The sequence below is a fragment of the Lemur catta genome, chromosome 12 (assembly GCF_020740605.2).
Source record: "Lemur catta isolate mLemCat1 chromosome 12, mLemCat1.pri, whole genome shotgun sequence".
Taxonomy (NCBI): Eukaryota; Metazoa; Chordata; class Mammalia; order Primates; family Lemuridae; genus Lemur; species Lemur catta.
Window position 1 is genome coordinate 74,911,373 of NC_059139.1, and position 24,793 is coordinate 74,936,165.

At 34.0% G+C, this 24,793-nt stretch overlaps 1 protein-coding gene and 1 pseudogene across 2 annotated transcripts in view; one reads left to right on the forward strand and one right to left on the reverse strand.

Moving 5' to 3' along the window:
* The window catches only part of FER (FER tyrosine kinase), a 369,146-nt gene that overhangs the window by 179,887 nt on the left and 164,466 nt on the right, over positions 1-24,793 (forward strand). The window lies entirely within an intron of this gene.
* Positions 4,454-4,578, reverse strand: LOC123648735 (annotated as a pseudogene).

Sequence of the window (24,793 nt, forward strand, 5' to 3'; positions counted from 1 at the left end):
GGCATAAAATAATACTAATCCTGGTCATATGGGATATAATACAATAGTAGTTCTCTCTATTACTGGTGAAAAATAATTCATCTTATAAGCCAATTTTGCTACATTGACTAAGTGGCCATAAAAAGCATTATCTCCTGTTTTGATAGACTCTTGTGATTATTCTGATTCCTCTACATACCAGAAATCTTCCAAGCCAAAATAGCGCTTAATATCATTTCCCCAATGCCATTTCAGCTTTAATATATAGAAATGTGAAACTTCATCCTGAATTTCCATGTCAAGTACTAATATATTTGAAATTGTTTTGAAATTGGTTGGTTATTCAGGCCTTTTGGCAAGATCCTGGGAAACATTTAGAAGTAATAGTGAAGAAACAATGTTTATAGGTTTAGACAAATAAAAAAGTGAGTTTCCAAACACCTGCAGAAGACTGAACATATTTATTATTGTCAACTGATTACCATAGTCCACAACTGCTCACTGAATATCCTCTATGGATCTAGCATTATCAGTGATGATGGGAAGAAGCAAAACAAACAAACGACAGCAAAAAAAAACAGGTGAACTCTAGCCTCAGTTGTTTGGTTGGACAGACATGATATGCAACCTAATAATTAAGATCTCTTGCTATTTGATAATAAAAACTGAAAAAAATATATATTTGTTAAAAAGCCAAAAGAATGTTGTTGGCGGTTTTTCTAGTGAAGATTTACTAGAAGGGGTTTGGGTCATCATTTGATGTAAATGCATAGAATAGCACACAGGCATACCTCAGAGATACTGCAGTTTCAGTTCCAGACAACTGCAATAAAGTGAATATCACAATAAATTGATTATCACAATAAAGGGAGTCACATAAGTTTTTTGTTTTTTCCAGTACATATAAAAGTTATGTTTACACTATACAGTAGTCTGTTAAGTGTACAATAGCGTTATGTTTAAAAAAAAATGATTCTCTAATTATGCATGTAAACTTGTAGATCTCTGACTAACCCTTGAGTTGCATATATTTGGGACAGACTCAAACTGGCACAGCCAGCCCTTAGAGAACACAACTGAGATGTGGAACACAGCCAAGAGAAAGTAAGGCTGCACTTGGGGTCTGAACGTAAATGAGTTAAATGCCTGCTTAAACAAATCACCAACATTCCCCAGAGAATTATATAGGTTTCAGAGGCTATACAACGTAACATTCTGCAATGTACAGAATACAATCAGTAACTACCAAAAAAATGTAACCAGTTCTTAGGGGAGAATCTACAAACTCCAACAGTAAAATGACTTGGAGTTTAAAATATGAGAAAAAAATTTTAAAGCAGCTGTTTTAACTATACTTCATAAGGTAATAGAAAATGCATTTGAAAGGAATGGGAAAATATGGAAGTAGAAATTAATGAAATAGGATACAAGCAAGAAGAAAATGAACGGAATAGAAACATTAGACTTGAAAAATTAAAAAACCATATTTTATTCCTACGAAATGCTAACAATCATCTGAGCCTTCAATAAGTCATAATCTTATTGTGGGTAGAGGGTCTTGCCTTGATGTTGATGGCTGCTGACTGATCAGGGTCAGTTGCTAAAGGTTGGGGTGGCTGTGGCAATGTCTCAAAGTAAGACAGCAATGAAGTTTACCGCATTAATTGACTTTTCCTTTCAGGAAAGATTTTTCTGTCCATGTGATGCTATTGAACAGCATTTTACCCACAGAACTTCTTTCAAAATTGGAGTTAATCCTCTCAAACCCTGCTACTTTATCAACTAAGTTTATGTAATACTTCAAATCCTTTGCTGTCATTTTAACAGTGTTCACAGCATCTTCACCAGTAATAGATTCTATGTCCAGAAACTAGTTTCTTTGCCCATGTATAAGAGGCAACTCCTCATCTGTTTAAGTTTTATCATGAAAAACTGATTGCAGCAATTTAGTCATAACCACAGGCTCCACTTCTAATTCTAGTTCTCATGCTGTTTCTACCACATCTGCAATTATTTCTGCCAATCAAGTCTTAAACCTCTCAAAGTCATCGTGAAGGTTGGAATTAACTTCTCTCAAACTCCAGTTAATGTTGATATTTTATTTGTTTGTTTGTTTGTTTACTCATTTACAATATTTGTGCCAGAATGAATTTATCCCATTTTAACTAATTTTCTGCAATGTTGTAGGCAGTAGCTGTGACTAATAAACTGAAAACAATAATATTATAAAAGATAATCAAGTCACTAAGACAAGATGTTTCTTGAAACCTAGTGAAATATATATATATTTTTTAGATTTAAAATGTTGATATTTTAAACTCTTCTCATGAATCACAGATGTTCTTAATGGCTTTTACAGTGATAAATACTTCCTAGAAGGTTTTCAGTGTACTGTATCCAGACCTATCAGAGGAATCACTATCAATGTCAGCTATAGCCTTACAAAATTTGTTTCTTAAATAATAATACTTGAAAGTCAAAATTACTCCTTGATCCACGGGCTGCAATCACTTCCTTTGTGATTGCTTTCTGATTGCCTCTGAAGAAAGGAACTTTGGATTTGGATTTTGAAAATTGCGTCCGGTTGGATGAGTGCTGTTTGAAGGTACCACACAATGGGGGATGCCCCTCTCAATCAGAATTTCCATTTATTTTGGGTTGGATAAGCCCCCAGCCGTTAGGTTTCGAAAGTGGGAACTAACCTAATTATTTTGATTTCGCATTTTCAGGGCTTATTAGGTGAAACTGCAGTTCGTTTGTTTTTAACCTCTTGCATTTCTCTCTATATTGAGTGTTTACCTGTATTAATGTGTGGTATGTAAATATGGAATCTGTTAAGCTCTCTGTCTCTATTATCTTTTCTGACTATTTGGAATTTGCTATCGATGTTTTTATAAGCATAGTCCAAGGTCTAGATCTAGGAGGTTGAAATATACCTCCATTGGTGGTTCTTCTTGCAGCAGTTTTCAAGTTCTGAGAGGTTAAAAGACACCTCCTCAGGTCTAAGGGATTAGAAGACATCTCTGTCCTAAGGTCTAAAGTCTAGGAGATTGAGAGACAGCTCCATCCATGGAGGAAACCTGGCTGAGAAGTGGGGAAACCTACTGTTGGAAAGGGAAAGAGAGGAATGGAAACATAATGAATGCAGATTTATGTGGAACTTAGAGGATCTCATGGCTAGAGTTCTGTGATAAAAGCTATTGAAACTTTGTATGCATGTGTATGTATTAGGTGTGTTTTATGTATGTACATAGTGTTATATGTTATATTTACATGGTCCCCAAATTGGCTTACCAATAAAAAGAACTCTCAGAAAGAAAAGAAAAATAGAATAGCTCAAGTCATTTTTTTTTAGTTCATAATTGAAGTTTGGTAATTTGTTCTTAGTTTACTTCTATTTAATATTTGTGGTATTTAAATATAGAAAAAAGTCAGAGATATAATATTTATTGAATGATTGATTTTTATATATCTTGCTACATTCCAATAAAGGATTTGGAGACACTTGCAAAGCTATGTTAAATAAATTAGGCTAAAATGAGGGGATGATAAACCCGAGAGAAGGGAAAAAAAGCATATATACATATTTAATGAGGATATAACTATATACTTTTATTATATAGGATGAACATATAAAAATATTTACCAGAAGTTCATCTAAAATGGATATGGGTCAAGCACGGTGGCTCATGCCTATAATTCCAGCACTTTGGAAAGCCAAGGTGGGAGGATCGCTTGAGGCCGGAGTTCAAGACCAGCCTGGGCAACAGAGCGAGACAGTGTCTCTATAAAAAAATTAAAATAAAATAAAAAAATTAGCCAGGCATGGTGGCACATCCCTGTAGCCCTAGCTACTTAGGAGGCTATGGCAGGAGACTCACTTGAGCCCAGGAGTTCAAGGTTATAGTGAGCTATGATTGCACCACTGCACTCCAGCCTGGGCAACACAGGGAGACCTTGTCTAAAATAAAATAAAAGAAAGGCAAGGCAAGGCAAGGCAAAATAAAGTAAAAATAAAATACAATAATAGATATAGGTCAGGAATTCAGTTCTTTTTTGGGGACTTGGGAGAGCAGGAAGTAGGATTTATTGGTGGGTCTGAGTAGTGAGGAAGAGCCAGCACAGTGGAAGCCCTCATTAGTACAGGGCCCACCGCTTGTCCAGGGGGCTACAGTTGGGGATACATTTGACCCCAGAGCCGTCTGGGATGAGTTGCTTCTCAAATGCATCCACGTTAAACTTGGTAAAGCCCTACTTCTTTGAGATGTGCATTTTCTGTGGCCAGGAAGCTTGAATTTGGCTCTGCATAGGGCCTCAATCACATGTTCCTTGTTCTGCAGCTTAGTGGGGATTGATATGATGGCCTGCGTAATGGCCATGGTGCCCGGAGGCTTTCCAATAGTACCTTGCACACCTCTCTGGAGCCTAGATTGAAGACGGTGCAAGGTCTGAGACATGAAAGCACACTGGAAAGGGCTGTCTCCAAGGCCCCGTAGATCAATCCATGCAAACAGGCTGCATACACTACCAAGGAGTTTGCAACCATTGCACACCTGGCCCCCATGAGGAAACAAGCATGGTCAGCTAAATTGGATGTGGGCAGAAATTCACTTCTGAGTGAATAAAGCATAAAAGTGAAAAATAAAGGAAGTTGCTCAGGAGAACAGCTACACGTAGTTCTGAGATTGGAGAAAACGCTTTTGTTAAGTCTTTATTCAGGAGACCAGGATTTAGTCAATACATATTTATATGTAATATAAATCATTGTTCTAAGTGCTGTACTTACTAAATTTTCACGAAAGTTCTGTGAGGTGGGTATTATTGTATGATTTTTCCCAATTTTATAGATGAGGAAACTGAGGCACAGAGAAATTAATTTGTTCAAGACTGCATAGCTACTAAGTGGCAGAGCTTGGATTCCAATCCAGACAATTGGACTTCAGCATTTGTTCTTAAACACTATGCTGTGCTGTCTCCTAAGTGGTACAGAAAAGGACAGCGCCTGCAATTCTATCTCTGTAGTAAGTTTATTGAGTTTTATGTGGCTGTTTCTTCCTACAACCATCAGTGATGCTAATTAAGGACCAATGGAATTAAGTTAATTTGGGAAATATAAGTACTTTTGTACCTTCAGTTACAGATCTCCCTATGATTCACCTCCTAGACAAGTGGTTTTGAAAGAGCAGGCCCTGGATGAGTAGAGTCAGCATCACCTGGGAACTTAGGAATGCACATTTTCTGGCCCCACTGCAGACCTACAGAATCAGAAACTCCAGAACTGAGGTGCAGGCTTCTAGGTGATCTGGATGCTTACTGAAGTTTGACAACCAGTAATATAAACTAATTTAGATGGAAAGAAAAAAGGTATCCAGAACTTGTAAGTTCTCTTCATTACCGTATCTCTGTCATTTAGACTGGGAGAGTAAGATAGGAATTTGGAGTAAAGTGTATACATTCTACTTTTGGAAATATGAGGAAAAAATTTGCAATTATCAGGCAATAATAGACTGGTAATTATTTGAGGTATAAGCAGTGACCTCTTTAAACTTTAATCATCTTCAAACATCCTAACGATCAAGAATCAGTGAAGCAGAAATGTCTATTTTATGGCTTTTTGGAGAAATTGATGTTCCAAAATTGATTTTTGCAGTCTCATACAGTCCAAAAGAAAGATACCTAAAATGATACTCTGCGTGAACACTATTTTTTTGGTATTCCCCTTATGAACTGTGCTTTCACTGTAGTGGTTCTGAGGTGGATTCTAAAACACAAAATGGTGAAGTTCATCTATTGAAGAATTATAGTTTTTAAGTCTGTGTTTGGTCTATCATAATTTAAATTGATCAAGAAATCTAAACTGTGAAGATTTTTTCTTCAGAGAAATGTCCCTGACCCTTAGGCAATGTCAGATATCCTGCTACATACTTTTTCTTTCTCCAAATTTTCCAATTTTTGTAATTCCACATTTACTAGTGTGAGCCTATTTAAGCCTCATTTCCATATCCATAAAATGGTGATTATCTTACCTCATTGCTTCTGTTATCTTAAATGAGATAATGTGTGCATAGAACATATGTTAGTTGTTTCTGTAATTATTTGTTTAATACTACTACTAATATACTAATACCACTACATGGTAAGCTCCCTGATAGCAAAGATGGTACATATTTTGTGCCATTGTGTTCCCTAGCACTTAGTAAGTCTTCAATAAATATTTGTTGAATGAGTGAATTAATGAATTGAATGATTCTAATCTTGATGAGATGCTGTTGCAATATGGAAGTGTGTACAGGGCAAGGAACAATTTTAGAGATAATTAACATCACATTTAGCATTTCTGGAGAAGTAGTTACTAGCACAATATTACAAAATTGATAGCATCTCTTAGCAGGATTTATACTTAGAACATGGTATGATACTTTTTACCAGTCCTCTTTCCTGCTTCCTCAGAACTCCTAATCTCTTACTTTACAGCCTGTTGCCTTAAATTGCATTGGTACTTTTGATCTAAACCAAGTTGAAATCTAATCATATTTTAAAATGGAATGGATTTTTGGCAAAAATCTGGACAGCTGATTCATGGTATTCTTCTAGGTATGAAATATATGTAAAGTAGTATATTAACTTTTGTCATCTTATGACAGTGAAATTTTTGACATGACAGTCATCCTTACCAGTTTGATCAACACATGAAGCAGATGAGTGGTGTTTCTAAGTCATATGGAATTCCTAAGTTGAGAATGGAGGAAACATTGGAGTTACTCATCTGGAGTCTGTCAGTGAAATTTGACTATAGGCACTTTAGAATTTTCATAGCAGAATCAAGGTCACAGAGGAGCAAGAGACAAATGGTGGTTTAGAAAGCTCCTACTTTAAAGTGTTTCTGGGTCATCTAAAATGTGTTACCCGGATTCTTCTTCCAGAATAGGGTAGAATCATGAGACAATTTACAAAATCTACTCAAAGCAAGCTAACCCAACATATACTTGCACTCACACATTCATTTCCCCTTTCCTCCTCCTCTCTCTTCTCCCTTCCGCACCCTTCTCTTTCTCACCCCTCCTTCTCTGCCATCTTGATGTCCTTTATGCAATCAGCAAATATTTATTTAGCACCTACTGTGCACCTGGTGCTGGCAGTGCAGTAAATCAAAACAGACATGGTGCCTACTCTTCTTGAAATATATGCTCATACACTTTTGTAAAAAGATTCTCTTAAACCTAGTCCTACTAGTACTTTTCTGTCCTTTCCTTTGCTTGCTTTACTTTCTGAATACTTTTCCAAAAGACAAAGATCCCTAAAAGGCTTCCTAAAATCCAGTATCTTACCTTTCTTATTTCTTAAACTTCTCTTTGTGGGGAGTTAAAGTTAGTGAAGGCAAAGATCTTGAGGAGTATGGGAAAAGAAACTTGAGAATATGCTCACCAGATTTACAGAAACTACATAATTACACAAGTTAATAATAACTTAGAAAATAGAAATATATAAATTGGATACAATATTCTACTAAATCCAAGTAATTATATGTACAGTTTTAAGCATCCTTAGAGACTAAAACTGAAAAATATAAAACCTGAATGGAGAATTAACTAATCATATTTGGAAATACTATAGAAGAAAACTATCCGGTGGTTGACGTTGAGTACTAAGTGTGTTAGTCCATTTTGTGTTGCTATAAAGGAATACCTGAGACTGGGTAATTTATAAAGAAAAGAGATTTATTTAGCTCACGGTTCTGCAGACTGTACAGAAACAATTGAGCCAGCATCTGCTTCTGGTGAGGGACTCAGAGAGCTTCCAGTAAAAGCTGAAGGCAAAAGGGGAGCAGGTGTGTCATATGGTGAGAGAGGGAGGAAGAGAGAGAGGAGGTGGTGCCCGGCTTTTATAAACAACCAGCTCTCGGAGTGAACTAGTAAAGTGAAAACTCATTCATTGTCCCAGAGAGGGCACCAAGCCATTCCTGAGGGATCTGCCCACGTGACCCACACACCTCCCATTTGTCCTTCATTTCTAACACTGGAGAACAAATTTCAACATGAGATTCTGAGAGGCTAAACATCCAAACCATATCAGACATGACGCAGGAGAGTGAGTAAATGCGAGAGAGTAGTTATTTCAGTATATTCTACATAATTAGATTTCATTGAGTATCATGCTCATGTCCTTTCACTACACTTAAAAATATACAAATGTGACAAATTATTATTCATCTGAAAGTATGTGAGGAAACTATCATAAAGGATGTATCAAAAATCAGTTGGAAGGTGAATTGCCTTTCAATCAATGGGCATGAGATAAACTGATGGATGTTTGGTAAAGTAACAGTTTAGACACTGTATCTCACAGTATTATACATTGAAAATTAATTAGAATTACATGTAGAAATCAAGTGATAATAAGGAAGAAAATATAATTTAATATTTATAAACTTTTAGAGATAAATGGGACTTTCAAAGGTTAGAAAATATACAGAAAATAACAAATGATAATGTTAGTAATTTTAGTATCTAATAATATACTAATCTTAAGTGTTAAAAGAAAAAAGTCCTGGATAATAAGACAAACCACAAATTATCACAGTGCTTATCATAAAAATAAGTTATTAAAAAATAGGGAGAATCATACAAAAATCCAAGACATAAATGGACATAGGACATGGACTGACAGCTCACAAGAGAAGGGACTACAGTTGTTTAAACAAATAAATGTAGAATTTGCCAGTTTAATAGACATATTTGCAAATAAAGCTTTGAATAGATTTCATTCTTTAAAAGTTTTCAGCAAAATTTTAAAAAGCAGATCACAGCAGGCTGACATCTTTACAGTAAATGGTAATATAAACCCTTTGATCTCTTAATCTTACTACCAGGAATCAATCCTAAAGAAATAATCTTCAAATGGAAAAAACTGGATGCCCAAAGTTATTCTTCATGTTATTTATAGTACGGATAAATCAGAACTAGTGGTTATGAAAAAAGGATTATGGGAGTGCAAGAAGGGTGGATAATGTTAGTCTGTTATTCTTTGTGGTTTCCTTAATATAGAGCAACAAACGTTGCCAAACTCCATTCTGCAATAATATTTAGGTTCAGTTGCTTTATGTTACAAATAAGTAAATAAAAATAATTAAGAAATACTAAGTTCTAAACCAATATTTTATCTGTGAATTCAATGAAATGTTGGTATTTATGAGCTTACTGAATACTTTTAAAAAATCTTAGCTCATAGCTAGTCATAGTGACTCACGTCTGTAGGCCTCGCTACTTGGGAGGCTGAGGTGTGAGGATTGCTTGAGCTCAAGAGTTGGAGATTGCACTGAGCTATGGTCATGCCACTGCACCTGGGCCTAGGCAAAAGAGTGAGACCCTGTCTCAAAAAAAAAAAAAAAAAAAACCAAGAAAAATTAACTCATTTAGCATATTCCTTTCTGGCTGTGAAATATCCATCTTCCCACTTTTGTTTTTAAAGATGAAGTTAACTAATACTCACATATATATTTTTCTTTGATCACACTAGGGTTTTTTTTACATATTTTTAAATCTTGTATATGACTATTTCTCTCACATTGCATCTCTCTCACATTGCATCTTGATTAGCGTAAGCTTTGAAAAATCCCCACGAATACAATTATGTAAATATAGTTATTATTTTAGTAGTATTTCCATTATAAAAATTACATGTGGAGTAAGCATGAGAATACATAACTATTTAGTATGAAGGGATTTAATATGGCATAACTAGTCATTTAATGCATTTTTGTTGATTTGAAGCAGATCATTTTTACTCCATGCACCAGTGTTTGTTTTAGTTATTTGTAAGCATTGTCCCTGTGATCATTCTAAGATCAAGAAGTATGTCATAATATTTTTTGTGTCCCTGTCGTGCCTAGTACTTACTATGGACTCAATAAAATTTTAAAGCATTGATTAAGTGATTTGGACCATGCCACAGATGCAATCCATTATTTTTTCTATCACAGACATACAAAAGTAAGCACCTTCTTAACATTAGCATTTGTCAGTAAAAGCCAAAAATTATTTTTTTAAATTAGCTTAGTAATTGAAATAAAATATTGGTTAAACTGAAAAGCAAGCTAATGCTTATATGATTCCTTTAGTGGGAATATTAGCAACTCAGGTAATATTAAAAGGAAAACATGATTTTGGTAACTATTTTAACTGGTGATTCTCATTTGTATTCTCCTTATATAGATAAATATTATAATCAAATGTTAAAAAATGTGGTTGGTAATTGTTTCAAAATAGTAGACTCAAATTCTGTTAAAAGGATTGTACATGACATCTTGATTTATATATATCAATATTGCAGCTTGGAGAATTATGATAAAACTTATTATAGTACCTGTATTGATGTATACATCTGTGCATGTGTATGCACATTCCATCCTAACTGCCCACTTAATACATTTCAAAAAGACACAAATGTAAAGGTAAGAATATTTGAATAAAAATTACAGGTGAAGAGAGAATGAAGGAAATTGATGAAAGGATAATAGAAAGCATTGTAACTCTGTATAAATATTTTAGAAGTATTAATAGAACTGACATTTTTGGTAGTTGAAAGAGATGAAATGGGTCATGGTCTCAAAAGAGGAACATAGAAAATGCATTTTTATAACGCCAGGAATAAGAGAGAAAATGAAGAGAATAATTTTTCTGTGAAATAGAGAGCTGAGTCATCTTCATTGGCATCTTTAAAATGAAGCTTAAAAGAAATCAAGCAATATAGAGATTCTCTACCCAAGTATATTAAAGAAATGAAGTGTGTTTCTACACTAACACCCATGATTTTTCAGTGATACTGCTAAAATACTCTATTGAATATTCAGTATTCTACTCTTAACATTAAAATATGTACATAACTTATGCAGCACAAAATAAGGCTTTGTTAAAAATTAGAATGAGTCTGTATTCACACATTGTGCCTAGGAGTTTGATATAAATATTTTATATTTATATGTATTTGTATATATACACACAGACACACATATCTTATACAATGGTAGTCTTATTTGTAATGAGACAGTGAGAAGAAAGAAAATTATTGATAATACAATATATAGGAGAAAATCTCAACATTGAAATCAAATACCAAGGTTGACATAGCACGCCCATCTCAGTTTTTATAAGTATGCACATGTGGGGGTGTGTATTTCAACCAACTTCTAGCTCATCACTAAAGCAGGTGATTGGATTATTATATCGTTTAATTACTCTAGTTATTAGTAAGGCAAAAGAAAAAAAAGTATAGGCATATTTTGTAATCTTGAGTGACTAAAGACAATGAGCTATCATGGTTCCTCCAAAACAGACAGATTTTTTAAACTCAAATTATATATCCATGTAACAAAATTGCAACTGTACCCCCTAAATATTCACTGGGTGCCAGTCAGGTGGGAGGGGGTGGTGGGGGAGGGTAAACTCACAACTAATGGATGCGGTGCACACTGTATGGGGGATGGACATGCTTGTAGCCCTGGTTTGGTCAAGTCAAAGGCATTATATGTAACCAAAATGTTTGTACCCCCATAATATTCTGAAATAAAAAAATAATAATTTAAAAAGTAAAATTCAAATTACAAAAAATTATTGATTTGGTCATCTATATGTAAGGCTTTAAAATGTACTGAAAAGATAGTGTGTTAAAAAAAAAGCTTTTCAAATAGATAGACCAACTTTGATTTCTTATTTTTTAAGGGTTAGACATGTATTTCAGGATTGCCAGTGATACCACATTTGTGCAAAATTTATAATTCCAAACAGAGAAACATTTTTTCTGTACTTCAAGATTTCCTTCTTTATTTATTTTTATTTATTCATTCATTTATTCAGTAAGTTTTTAAGCGCTAATTTTTTGTAGCACTTGCTATTTTATTCAGGAAAAATTTTCTCTAAGCAATTTAAAACCCTCAAGGTATAACTTAGCCATAGAAATATATTAAATCATTCCAAAGCTTTTTCTTTCTTTGCGTGCACAATTCTAGTTTCTTTTCCTCTTCATATATTTCAAATTCAAGATGAGGTTGCTCTTTTGATATTAAATACCTGAGTGAAATATATTGCCCCCAGATCTAACCCTGTCTGTCTTTATAGGGAAAGCTTAATGTCAAACTTGAGACAGTTTTGAAGGTGAATGAAAGGACAGGAACTTTGAGCTTGATATTTGACATTAAAGTATTATTTTGTGCCTTGCCCAGTGTGGGAATGCTTCATGAACATTAAGCAATAGTGATAATAAATAAAATGAATAATATGAATTAAGGTAACGATATAACCAAAAACAGTCTAACAGAGCTGTAATACTTATCAAAATTCTTAAGGAATGAAAGCTATTAAAATAGAAGGTAACAAAGAATAAGTGACCTTTTCCAGCGATGCGTTTCCTCTCTGGGTTCCCCTTTGGGTCAAAGTCAGGAGACAATAGAAGAAAAATAACTGGGAAACTCACACTTGCTATGAGTTTTATATAAGTTTTGCATCTCCTCCCCAACTTGCCTGATATTGTTTTCTCCCTAAGTTTATTAAAGTATATGTAATTGACAATGTAATGTATATGTAATTTATAATGTAAAACACGATTTGGTACCTGTATACATTTGTGAAATGATTAACTCAAGCTAACATATGTATCACCTTACATATTTTGTTTTGTGGTGAGAACATTTACAATCTACTCTCTTAGCAATTTTCAAATATACGATACATTATTACTATATTCACCATGCTGTACAATAGGTCTCTGGAACTATTTATCCTAACTAAAACTTTGTACCCTTTGACCACATCTTTCCAGCTTCCCACTACACCCCCACCCAGCACGTGGTCCTGGTAACCGCAGAACATTCTCTGATTTATCTTTCCTTGAATTTTTATGCTATTACTATACTATGTTATTTGTGCTAGCCATAAACAATATTTGTTTGAATGTTTAGCATTTGTTGAATGTTTAAAATTTTTTATAAACATTTACTATTCTGTAACTTGTTATTTGTACTCAACACTTTTAAAAATTATATTTACCTATGTTGAAATGTAGCTCTGGTTCATTTAATTTGTTTTAATTTGTAAATCAGTGTTAAAAATGTATGGATATATGCCAGTTCATACATTTTCATTTTAATGGATATTTTGGTTTTTGTTTGTTTTGTTTTTAATTTTCGCTAAAACAGGACGTACAGAATATCCTGGGCTGGGTGCCTGTAATCTTAGCACTCTGGAAGGCTGAGGTGGGAGGATTGTTTGAGCTCAGGAGTTTGAGACCAGCCTGACCAACAATGAGACTCTGTCTCCACTAAAAATAGAAAAATTAGCCGGTGTGTTGGTGCATGCCTGTAGTCCCAGCTACTCAGGAGACTGAGGCAGTAGGATCACTTGAGCCCAGGAGGAGTTTGCAGTGAGCTATGAAGATGCCACTGCACTGTATACCCAGGGTGGCAGAGCAAGACTGTCTCAAAAAAAAAAAAAAATCCTTGTGTAGATGTGAGGTATGTGTGAGAATTTCTTTTATTATGTATACCTGAAAGTAGAATAGCAAGGAGAAGGTGTCTGCCCATCTTTAATTTTGTTAGATATTGCTGAGTTGCTTTCCAATGTATTTGTACTGATCTATACTCCTATCAATGAGCAAAAGAGTTTCCATTTCTCTACATCTTTACCATATTTATTATTTTTGCCATTCTGATAGGTATAATTTCAATTATATTATTAGATTAAATTATATTTCCTGATTACTAGAGAGACTGAACATCTTTTCCTATGCATATTGGCTCCTCTGTTTTCCACTTCTGTGAATTACTGGATGTATTTGCTGCTTCAAGCTAGCATCATGGATCTATTTTTAGTCCTTTTACTAAATAAGTAGGAGGAAAACCCTTTACTATACCTGTCTAATTCCACCCACACAGCACACAGAAGTGCAGCTGGTTTGCTGAATAAACTCTTGGCATCTCTCTTCTTTGAAGGTATTTATTTTGTTTCTTGGTTGCAGAATTAACTCTTGGCATCCCTCTTTGAAGGTATTTATTTTGTTTCTGAGTCCACGGTCTTTTGGTTTTTTCTCTTTATATTTTATCTGCTATTGCTATGTGTTTGGGGCAGGGGTAGTCTTTTTAAGCATGAATGCACTGTTTAATCTTGACCTTTCATTTTCATAAAGATGATTAATTATGTATAAGTTGATTTGAGGCTTTATATAAATTAACTTGGGATAAAAACACAAATATAAGATCAATCAATTTGTGTTAAAATGTAAAAATTTATCAAAAAGTATCACAAGCAGAATTTTAAAATTATTTGCCACAGATATGGCAGACATTAATTTATTTAATATATATAGTACATTTATTCTAAGAAAAGCAAACTCATTCTCTAGTAGAAAAATAGTCAAAGAAAAAGAACTATTCATGAAAGAAAAACAAATGGTCAGAAAACATACGAAAAAACATTCTTTCCAAGCTTTCAAAGAAATATAAATTAAAAAACAATTATACACTATCTTTCCCTATGAAATTGACAAATATTAGAAAACAATAAATGCCATTGCTAACGATGGTATGAGGAAGTGGGCACTGTCATACTCTGCTGATGAAAATGGAAATTGCTACAACTTTTCTGAAGGACATTTGAGCAATAGGAATCTAGAGCTGTGCTATACAATAATAAATAGCCACTAGCTACATTGGCTACTTAAATCTTTATTTCCTCAGTCTCACTAACCATATTCAAGTGATCAACAGCCATATACGGCTAGTGGCTAAATATTGTACACAGCAGATATAGAACATTTCCACAATCACAGAATATTTTATCAGATATTGCTCATCAATAGTTTTAAAACAGTCATATCCTTTTTTAATAAGCCTACTTCTAGAACTGTATTATAAAAAATATTAGCAGTTTAAGAATCTTCACCAAAGCATTAAGAAACAATAGTAAAAAACTGGAAATAATCCAAATGTCCACAAAAAGGAATAGTAAATGATTATAAATTTATATGAAAGGTTCTTAAGCAGCCTCTTAAAATATGTTTTTGGATTAATGTCATGGTAATATGTTTACAATAGTCTGTTAACTGAACAGACAGGCCATAAAACAGCATGATTACAAATTTACAGCATGATTACAAATTTGTTTTAAGATATTTTAAAATTTATGTTACAAAGCATGGTAGTGTTGGTGATTTTTTTTTGCAATATTTTCTATCATACATAATAACAAAAGTAATCAATCAAAAATACATTGATTCAGAATCTGGTTTTGACTCTCATGAAGCAATTAGTAATTGTGTCCATTTTAGGTTGTTGGTTTTATTTAAATTTAGTGGTGGTTGACATATTTATATATTTAAATATCATCTTACATGTGTATGGGTGACATGTTTCTATATGTATATGTATATGTGTACGTATACGTATATGTATATGTGAAGGCCTGTTAGAAAACAGAATATAATCCAGAGGGTTCAAATGAGGAGAAATTTTAAAATAAAGGAACTACTGATAAAAGCACTGGCAGTAGTAAGGGGACAAACTAGGGATGGTTAATTTCTCAGAACCAAAGTGGGAAGTCATTACAATCTATCCCTAGGGATAAAAGGACACAAGACAGAAATATTTACCAGAATCTAGTGTGTGCTAGAACTTTGCAAGTGGGGCTGCCTGGCAGATGCATTAATTATGAAAAGATGCAGCAACTGCCAAAAACACAGCACCAACCAGGAAAGGAGTAGGAAAAAAAAATCAGACCTTTTTCCTTTCACCTTTGGATCTTATACTGGAATCTAATTGGACAGCCATCAACAAGAGAGTCCTCAAAGTCTGAGTAGCAGCCCCCTGGGGTACAGAACAGAGCCAACTGGGACAGAGAATAGGAGTTTGAGGTGAGCCAGGTTGGTACTTTGAGAAAAACCAGCCTATGTGTGTATGTTCCTGTGAGTGTGTATGTGTTCATTCAAACATACTTATAAAATACATGCATATGAGTTATGTTAATAGATGGAATATATTTACATGAGGTGTGATATATATATATATATATATGTATAAGCATATATCATCTATTTGTGGAAGATTCCAACATTGCTTATATACTCAAATACACACACAAACATATGCACATAAACAAGATTTTTAAACTTCAATAATTATAGAGAACTACTAAACTGTTGGAAAAGAATTCTGATCTAGACAGAGGACTTACAAAAAACACCTAGGGAACCTTTAGGAAATATTTGTTTTAGTTTCAGGTGCTCTTGCACACAAAGGAGAGCATACCAAGGACAAAGAATTTAAATATCCCTTCAGCTGCAGTTCTTTGAGAGCAAGGGCTATTATGTCTTTTACCTTCTTGTACTTTTTAAACTCTCATACAGTGCTGCACACCCAGGAAATGTCCCATCATTATAAGAATGAGTGAATTAATCATTCCATTTAACTATTGTTTTCACTCAACCAGTGTATAACTTAAAACAATTTCATATTCATATGGAGACTACTTTTAGCACAATTAATTGAAGGAAAAGCAGTTGTAAATATTTTAAAATCATTCTTTTTACCAGTAATGATTAATTCAGATATATTGTACAATCAGCTCATGGTTTTGTTTATAGTACTTCACAAAGCTACCTATATGCTCTTTGTAGGAGCCTCATGTTGCAGAGAGCAGCATTAAGATCATTTCATAAATCATGGCATTGAATCTTGGGGAGGTTAAGCAATTTCCCCTTTTCTTTCTACTCTTCTATAATGAGGTAGTGAAATGAAGAAAGCTGTGAAGAGTTTTCATTAAGCAAGATTTTTTTAAACATATTTAACAGGTATCTATGATGAAAAGCAGCTCTCTCAGACTTTGATTTTTTGTTTTTGTTTTTATTAGAACTCTGACAGAATTAGGAAGTGGGGGAAGAGAATTATTTATGCCTGGTTTATAACGATGAGTAAAAAAGTGTAATCTGTTTCTTTTTGAAGAAACCTACTTTTATTTTACTTTGTAGTACAAATGTCTTCTGAAATTAGCCTATATAAAGTGATTATGATGCTTATACAGTGGGAAATTTTATCTACCTCACCCTCACTTAATTAAGATATTAAAGCAATATATTGATTCTAAGAGCAAAATTGTAAAGGAAAAAACTTTGGTAAAAGTTATCTTCAGTTCTTCAAAAGTTTACTTAACTTTTGTATTGAATAAAATTAAAATACTATGGGATATACACCTTGTATATTCTGATGTGCTAAACAAATGTCATTATTATTGGAACAGATCTGGTTCAGAGGTTTTTATAGATGGGTTATTCATAAAATTGAAACAATCTTTTTTAATTTAGGATCTAAAATGCAGTTTTAATTACATAGTCTATTGAAGCAATAGCTGACATTCTAAAATGTATGAGGTATTAACATTGTGTCAGTATAGTGATCCCATTGTGTTTTGGCCAAATATGGTAGGAGACATCAGTCTTTGCAGTATTGTTTCATTTTGCAAAGGTATTTTACATTGTTTCAGTCAGAGTTATTGAGGGATAATTTTTGCACAGAGAAATTAAAATTAATCCTTTTTAGCATACAGATCTAATACATTTAGACAAATGCGTATAGTTGTATAAACTACCATCACAATCAAATTATTGAACAAGTCAATCACCCCTCCAAAATTCTCCTGTGCCCCTTTCTAGTCACCTCAGCCACTCAGCCATTAGAACCTGATGGTAATATAAAAGGATTCATATGGTATGTACCCTTGTGAGTTTGATTTCTTTTATTTAGAAAGTACAATTGAGATTCATCCATATTGTTGCACAGAACAGAAATTGCCTCCTTTTATTGTAACATTCCATTGTATGGTTGTATCACAGTTTGTTTATTCATTTCCCATTTGAAAGAGTTTTTGACAATTATGAATAAAACCACTATAAACATTCATTTATAGTATTTTGTGTGAATGTTAATTTTTCATTTCTCAATTATATATTAGAAATGAGATTGGTGGTTTGTCCAGTAAGAATATATTTAACTTTATAACTGCCAAACTGTTTTCCCAAGTGGCTGTACCGTTTTGTTTTCCCACTAACAATGTGTGAGAATTCTAGTGACCACACATTCTTGCTGGCTCTTGGTTTTGTCAGTTTTTAAAAAATAAATTAGATGTTTACTCTTGGTCATTCTCATAGGTATGTGTAGTGGTATCTCACTGTGGTTGTAATTTGAATTTCCCTAATGACTAAAGATGTTAAGCATCATTTCATGTGCCTGTTTGTCATCTATATATCTTCTTTCTGGGTTCTTTTCTTTTGACAACCACAGAAAGAAACCGGTGGATTAAAATTATAATCCTATACTCAAGGAGGAAATAAAATGTGTCACTCTTTAACCTTACATTATTGAGTTTCTTAGTACATGAAATTGATTAAAAATACTGTTTTATTGTATATTTAAATGACATAACAGTAATTCTCCATGACTACAACTCCTGTCATTGAAGATGTTTACTATCAATGTGTTGCTTAAAATAATAGTTTTCATATCTAATTGATTCCTTTCCCCATATCCCACAACTATTTCCAAACTTTACCATTTTTCTCAAGCTCTTAAAACAGTCTCCTGTTTTTTCAATATTAGCAGGGGACCTTCCTTCCTTCTTTTACTAAGAACCTGGAGAAGAAACTCCTGCACGCTCTACCAACAATTATTTTCACCTGTCTTTCCTTTCTATCAAGTAACCTACGTGTAATCTATTTTACTGTTAGTTTTTCTCATCAACCACTTATTGGAAACCCACCAAAAAAGACCTCTACCCTGACCATCCTACTGAAATTAAACTCTCAAGTATGAGACAACTTCTCATTACTGACTTCAACTACTATTTTTAGCCCTCAGCTGTTAGAAATGTCTGCTACTTTTTGAAAATTCTCACTATTTTATAGAAACTATCTTCTCCCTTTGCTTTTTGCTTCTTCCAGTATGCAATCCTCTGTTACTTCTTGTTTCAGTTATTTATTCCTGTATAAGACACTACCTCAACATTTAGTGACTGGGTAGTTCTTCTGATTTAGCTTGGGCTCACTCATTGTATTCAGCTGATGACGATGATTAAGGGGTGGGCTCATTTGAGACAGCTGAAATGGCTACTCTTTTAAGCCCAGGCTTCCTAACAGCATCATGATCTCAGGGTAGTGTTCCAAGATGGCGAAGATGGAAATGTCAAAGCCTCTTTAGGTCTAGACTTTGTAAATTGCACGGCATCACCTCTTCTGCAATATCTTGGTCAAGGTAAGTACCAAAACTAACTCAGAGTGAAGGTAAGGAGGAGACTCCACCTCTGGACAGGAGAAGCAGCAAAGTCACATTTCAAAGGAATATTTATATTTGGATGGGAGAAGTGTAGATATTGAACAGTCTGCTACAATTCTTAATTTTTGAATCTCAATTATCTCTTCTGAGTTTACTTTCTATCCCTATTTAAATGTTTTGTGTTCCTATCCCTTACCAGTCTCATAAGCTTTTGACTAATATTTGTAATTGTCTCCAGGGATCAACACCTGGACTTCCTATGGGCAACCCATATTGGAATAGTCCAAAAGGGAATTTGTTGTCACCATTCCTCTCCTTACACCTTTACTTCTCTTCTTGATTTGATGTCTTAATCCCTGGTCCATGATATTATCATCTGGGCAATTATGCAGACTAGGTTATATTTTGTATCTTTCCTTACCTCCAGTATTCAGTTGCTCATAAAGTCCTGCTGACAGGAGGCAGCAAGGGCAATATACATAACTTAAACTTTTGTACCCCCATAATATGCTGAAATTAAAAAAAAGTCCTGCTGACTATAAATCTTGGACTTCTGCCTCCTCTTATGTTTTACTTCAGAGTTGTTATTCAAGTTCCCATCATTCCCTTTATTTGATTTAATCTTGCCAATGTTTTTGAGTATTGAACATTATTTTTTTTGGCACAAATGAGTTTATTTTGAAAAAATGAGAAATACAAATATGCAAAAATACAAAAAAATTAAAAATTATCCATGAGCCTCACTCAGATTTATACACTATTTTTAAGCTTTTCATGTAGTTTTAGATTTTTAATATGCATATGTAATGTACAAATACATTTACATATTTTAAACATCTTAAGCATGTTTTTTAAATGTGTTAATACTATAGGTATTGTTTTTCGTCTGTTTTTTCAAATTACATAATTAGCTTTTTTGATGCATAGTATTAGAAAGCCCCTTAAGATTTGTAAAGTGGGATGAAAAACAAAATTCAATGGGATATTGAGAAGATGTAAACATCAGCAGGTTAATAATTAGGGGTGGATACAGCAAAATGCATGCACAAAGAAAGCAGGACCTCTAATGTTAATATCAGAAAAAATTAATTCAAGGCAGAAACAATTATTGATGTAATGTAGTTTCTGGTATTGTCTTTGTTTTAAATGAATTAATTTTTTTCTTGTCTTGCCCAGATCCCTTTCTGCCTCACCCCCCTTTTTTTTTTTATTATCCCTTTCTTGTTATTGGCATGCCATGTGTGATGTTTCTGTTGACTTCTTGGACTTACTGAGATAGCCCCTCCTGGAGTTTCCCCCCAGCTTCCTTGGTTATCCTGCTTCCCCAAGGCTTTCTCCTTTTTGCATATCATTCCTGCCCCAGCCCTTATGTAATTCACAAGCCTTTATCTTGCTTTACTTTTTTTTAATATAACTATCTCTGCGTGCATTCAGGGCAAGTTTATTCTTTTCCCCACATCTTAAAGTTAAACCAAACCCAGTAAACCTGCAGACCTGCAGATTTAGTCCTGCTGCTTTTTTCTCCTTTTGGACGAATAGCATAGCTACCTCCAAAGCTATACAGCACTGATACAATTTCTTTTGATTGTGGAAATCCTAGTGTAACTGATGTTCCTAATTCTAATTGCTCCCTTCTTCAACCCTGTCTTCCTAATAGTCACTATGAACACTCATGCTTCAGATGCTTTGCTCATGCTATTTTCTTTACCTGGACTAACGCCCTGTCACCCTTCCCTTTTCTACTCAGCAAAGCCTGCTTCGCTTCTCTTCTTCGCAGCCATTCTTAGCCCCCAGTCACTGATCAAAGTAACCATTCTCTTTGAGTTCTCAGCACTTAGTTTCTAATGCTAGTGTAACATTTATTTTATTGTATTTACTTATATTGTGAAGACGTCTGTGATTCTGAGCTTCTTAAAGGTAGAGACCATGTATTAATACATGCCAGGCATGTTATAGGTTTGCAAAAAATGCTTAGCAAATCACGTTAGTAAAGGTAATGATTACACTAAAGATAATGTTTACGTAGATCAATACAACTCAGCTGGTTTAGTGATTAAATGTAAAGCATCTGGTTGTGGAGAATTGGTGAGTTGCTTATTAAGCTTGCTTTTCATAGCAAGGATAGCAACGTTGCCTTCAATTGACAGGCAAGTTTCACGTGTGCCAATTAAAGTTTTATGTACCTATTTTGAAGCTAAATCTGAAATCCTGCTACTAATTTAGTCCTTTTCAGAAGCTACTTATCTTACCCCCCCACCTTTTTATTCATTTGTTTCCAAGTAAAAGCTTTTATTTTTAAATCAATAAATTTATTCACGTAATGTGATTCCAGAAAGCCTTTCCAAAAGTTGGAGACCTGTGTAGTGTCGTTGTGATGGCACTACATTACCAGTATGTGTAGAATCTGATAATGGGGAGATTTGTTCTAAGAGATCTGTGTTTTCTCGATAGGACAGTAAATGAATGTAGAGGTGCGACTGAAAATAACTGATAATTACAATTTTCTCTAAATTTTGAAGTGTTTCTTTTTTTCTGGTCTGCTTTTGCCAAAATGAAAAAGCAAAAAAAAAAAAAAATCAATAAATGTAAATGCTGGAAAAGTCTATGAGAATATGACGAATAAAGAAATAAAAATAAAACAATATTAAAGTTGTACTTGACAAATTTAAAATGACAAAAGCAAAGAGACATTCATTAGAAATAAAGATTTTTGGTGCATTCTTAACTCACTTATTTCTCACTCTGCTGAGTGTTTGGAGTGGAATTACCTGTTTTTAGGATAATGATGAAGTATTAAATGCATTTTGACTTTAGTGTTATCTTTATTTTTAAAGTTATCTTTTTAAATATTGATTTTTTTTAAAGCACATTTTGTTCTATATGTCTGTGTAGGTGTTAATGTGAAAGTACACTATTTGTGTCTTCAAAAATAATGTCAGACTCAATCTAGTTATAGGAAAAATTTGGTTTTGTGTTTGATAGTTACATGCATCTTGAATCATGGGTATAGATGATTTCATAAGCTCCTTGGGTCTAACGCATAGCAATACAGCATTTTTATTAAAGCAACATCTGTCAGCCCCTTTGCAGTCATCACAGTGGTATCGTTTCCATTTATGAGTTTTGCTGTTCAGTGCTTTTTAAAACCATGCTGTATCAGTTTCTTTTGTAGTAAAACTTGAAATACCAGTTCTTGGCATCAAATAACTTTTTCTTTTAAAATTGACTTTTAGATAAAATGGTTAAGATGTAGACAGAGAAGAAAATGCTTGACTTTTTTTTAAACAGTTGGAGGAAGTATATTCATTCTTTCCATTCATGCCACATTAATTGAATGCCCATTATGTGACAGCTACTTGATAGACTCTGGAGCTGTACTGGTGACTAAAATATAGTCTCTTGCCTCAAGGAGCTCCCAGTCTGCCAGGGTAGCCTGGCAGGTAAACAGATCATTATAATCCAGGTGACAGGTGAAATAAGCATTAACAGAACTGTGTAAACACTAGGCTGGGATCAGCACTTCATGCCTGGGGGAAGCACAAGATATCATTATAATATGGTAATTCAGAATGAAATGGGGTCATGACTAACACTATATTTTTAAGCAGAAATGTGATTTCCTTACTATAAAGGCTTCTTTTTGCTTAAATTTTAGTTTTGAATGAGTCACTGTCATTTAGAAATTGACTTTTTCCTCCATTTGTCAAATTGTCAACATTGTGTGCATTTTTCCACTTCCCCATTCCCCTCCGTACTCTCAAGTACCCGCTCCCCTCTCAAAATGTCTTTATTATTTGAACCGGATTTATATTCTGTGGCTTTGGGTGCTCCTGAATGGGAATAAATATTTTCATTTTCCTCACTTCTCTTGGAAGACTGGGCCACATTCAGTCTAAGACTGTTAGCAAAGAGGAGAACAAAGGCACTAGGAGCTGAGAATGCCCTTTTCTGGGTAATTTTTTCTTTTATATCTGGCCTAACTTGTCCAGTTCTTCAATGGCTAGAGAATATAATTACATGTTTCTGTTACAGCCCTGTCAGTATGTGTTCCATGAGATCTTTGTGCACACAGAGAAGGCTATATGGGGGAGCATACACTATATTGATAATCGTGGACCACTTTATCCATTCCAATTCTGTAGGCTGATAATAAGCTTGAAAATGACAAGGCCAGGTAACAATCTGCTGGAAGAATGGTTTCTGAATAGCTCAAGATTGTCTTTGTTGATTAAAAATGCACAGAGAATGAATAACAACAAAATGATTAAGCAAGTGGTATAAGGCAAGGTAAAGTTGCAAGGGAAGTGTGTAGAAAACTGATTTCAGTTTAACCAAGGACAACTTTAATCCATGCACTTGTCTATTTTTGTGATATCTCTGATTATATCAGACCAATTTTTCAAAAAGCATTGATAAAGCAGTGGCCACAAATATAAATTAAATGACATAATTGTAGGTCACTTATTTTCAAATAAAACACTGTTGTTGCAAAACAATAGCAAAACTTGGAAAAGTGTATTTCTATACCTAGTCAGTGTTTAGAGCCTATTACTTATATGAAAAAAATACATTATTTTCTGCAGTGTTGTTCTAGATGTTTACCATGTGCTATGGATTGAATTTTTTTCCTCCCAAGTTTGTATATTGAAGCCCTAACCACCAAATTAACTGTATTTGGATGTAAGGCTTTTAGGTGGTAATTAAGGTTAAATAAGATCATAAAGGTGGCCCCCTAATCTGATGGGATCGGTGGCTTATAAGAAGAGGAAGAGAGAGATCTCTCTCCACATGTGCACACACCTAGGGAAGGCCACACGAGGACACAGTGGGAAGGTGTCTCAGAGCCTTCAGTAGAAACCAGATTGGCCAGAATCTTGATCTTGCAGTTCCCAGTCTCCATAACTGTGAGAAAATAAATTTCTGTTGTTTAAGCTACTTGATCTATGATGTTTTGTTAGGGCAGCCAAAGCAGACTAATATACCATGTCATAAGCATGCTGTTTTCTGATATCTCTTAAATAATTATTTTAGAAATTTTTGTGTTATGTGCCTTTTGCTGAAATGAGGCAGGTATTATGTGACGCCCTTTGAGGTGTGAATTTGAGTAGATGGCAGGACCAATAAGTGACATGGAAAGAAAAATAACCCTAGATTTATTAAAATTTGTCAAAAAGATGTGTTATATACATTTTTCAAGTCAAAAATTGTTACAGAAAAAAGGTAGTTATTATAGAATTTAAGGTATCTTGTTTTATAAATTTTAAATGCAAAGCAATTGTTCTAAGAATTGTTTTGTTTTCATTTTATTATTATTTTATTCATTTATTTGTTTTAAGATAAAATATATATTAGAGACCAATACAAAAGTTCAAGTTTCCACAGAAGTAGAAATTTGAATACTTAAATGACTGTAACCCAAGAAATCCATACAACCTGCATGTTTTTCCTAAAATATGAGAACTAAGACATTGTTGAGTCACCACCCTTTTCTTTTCCGGACAGCCTCCA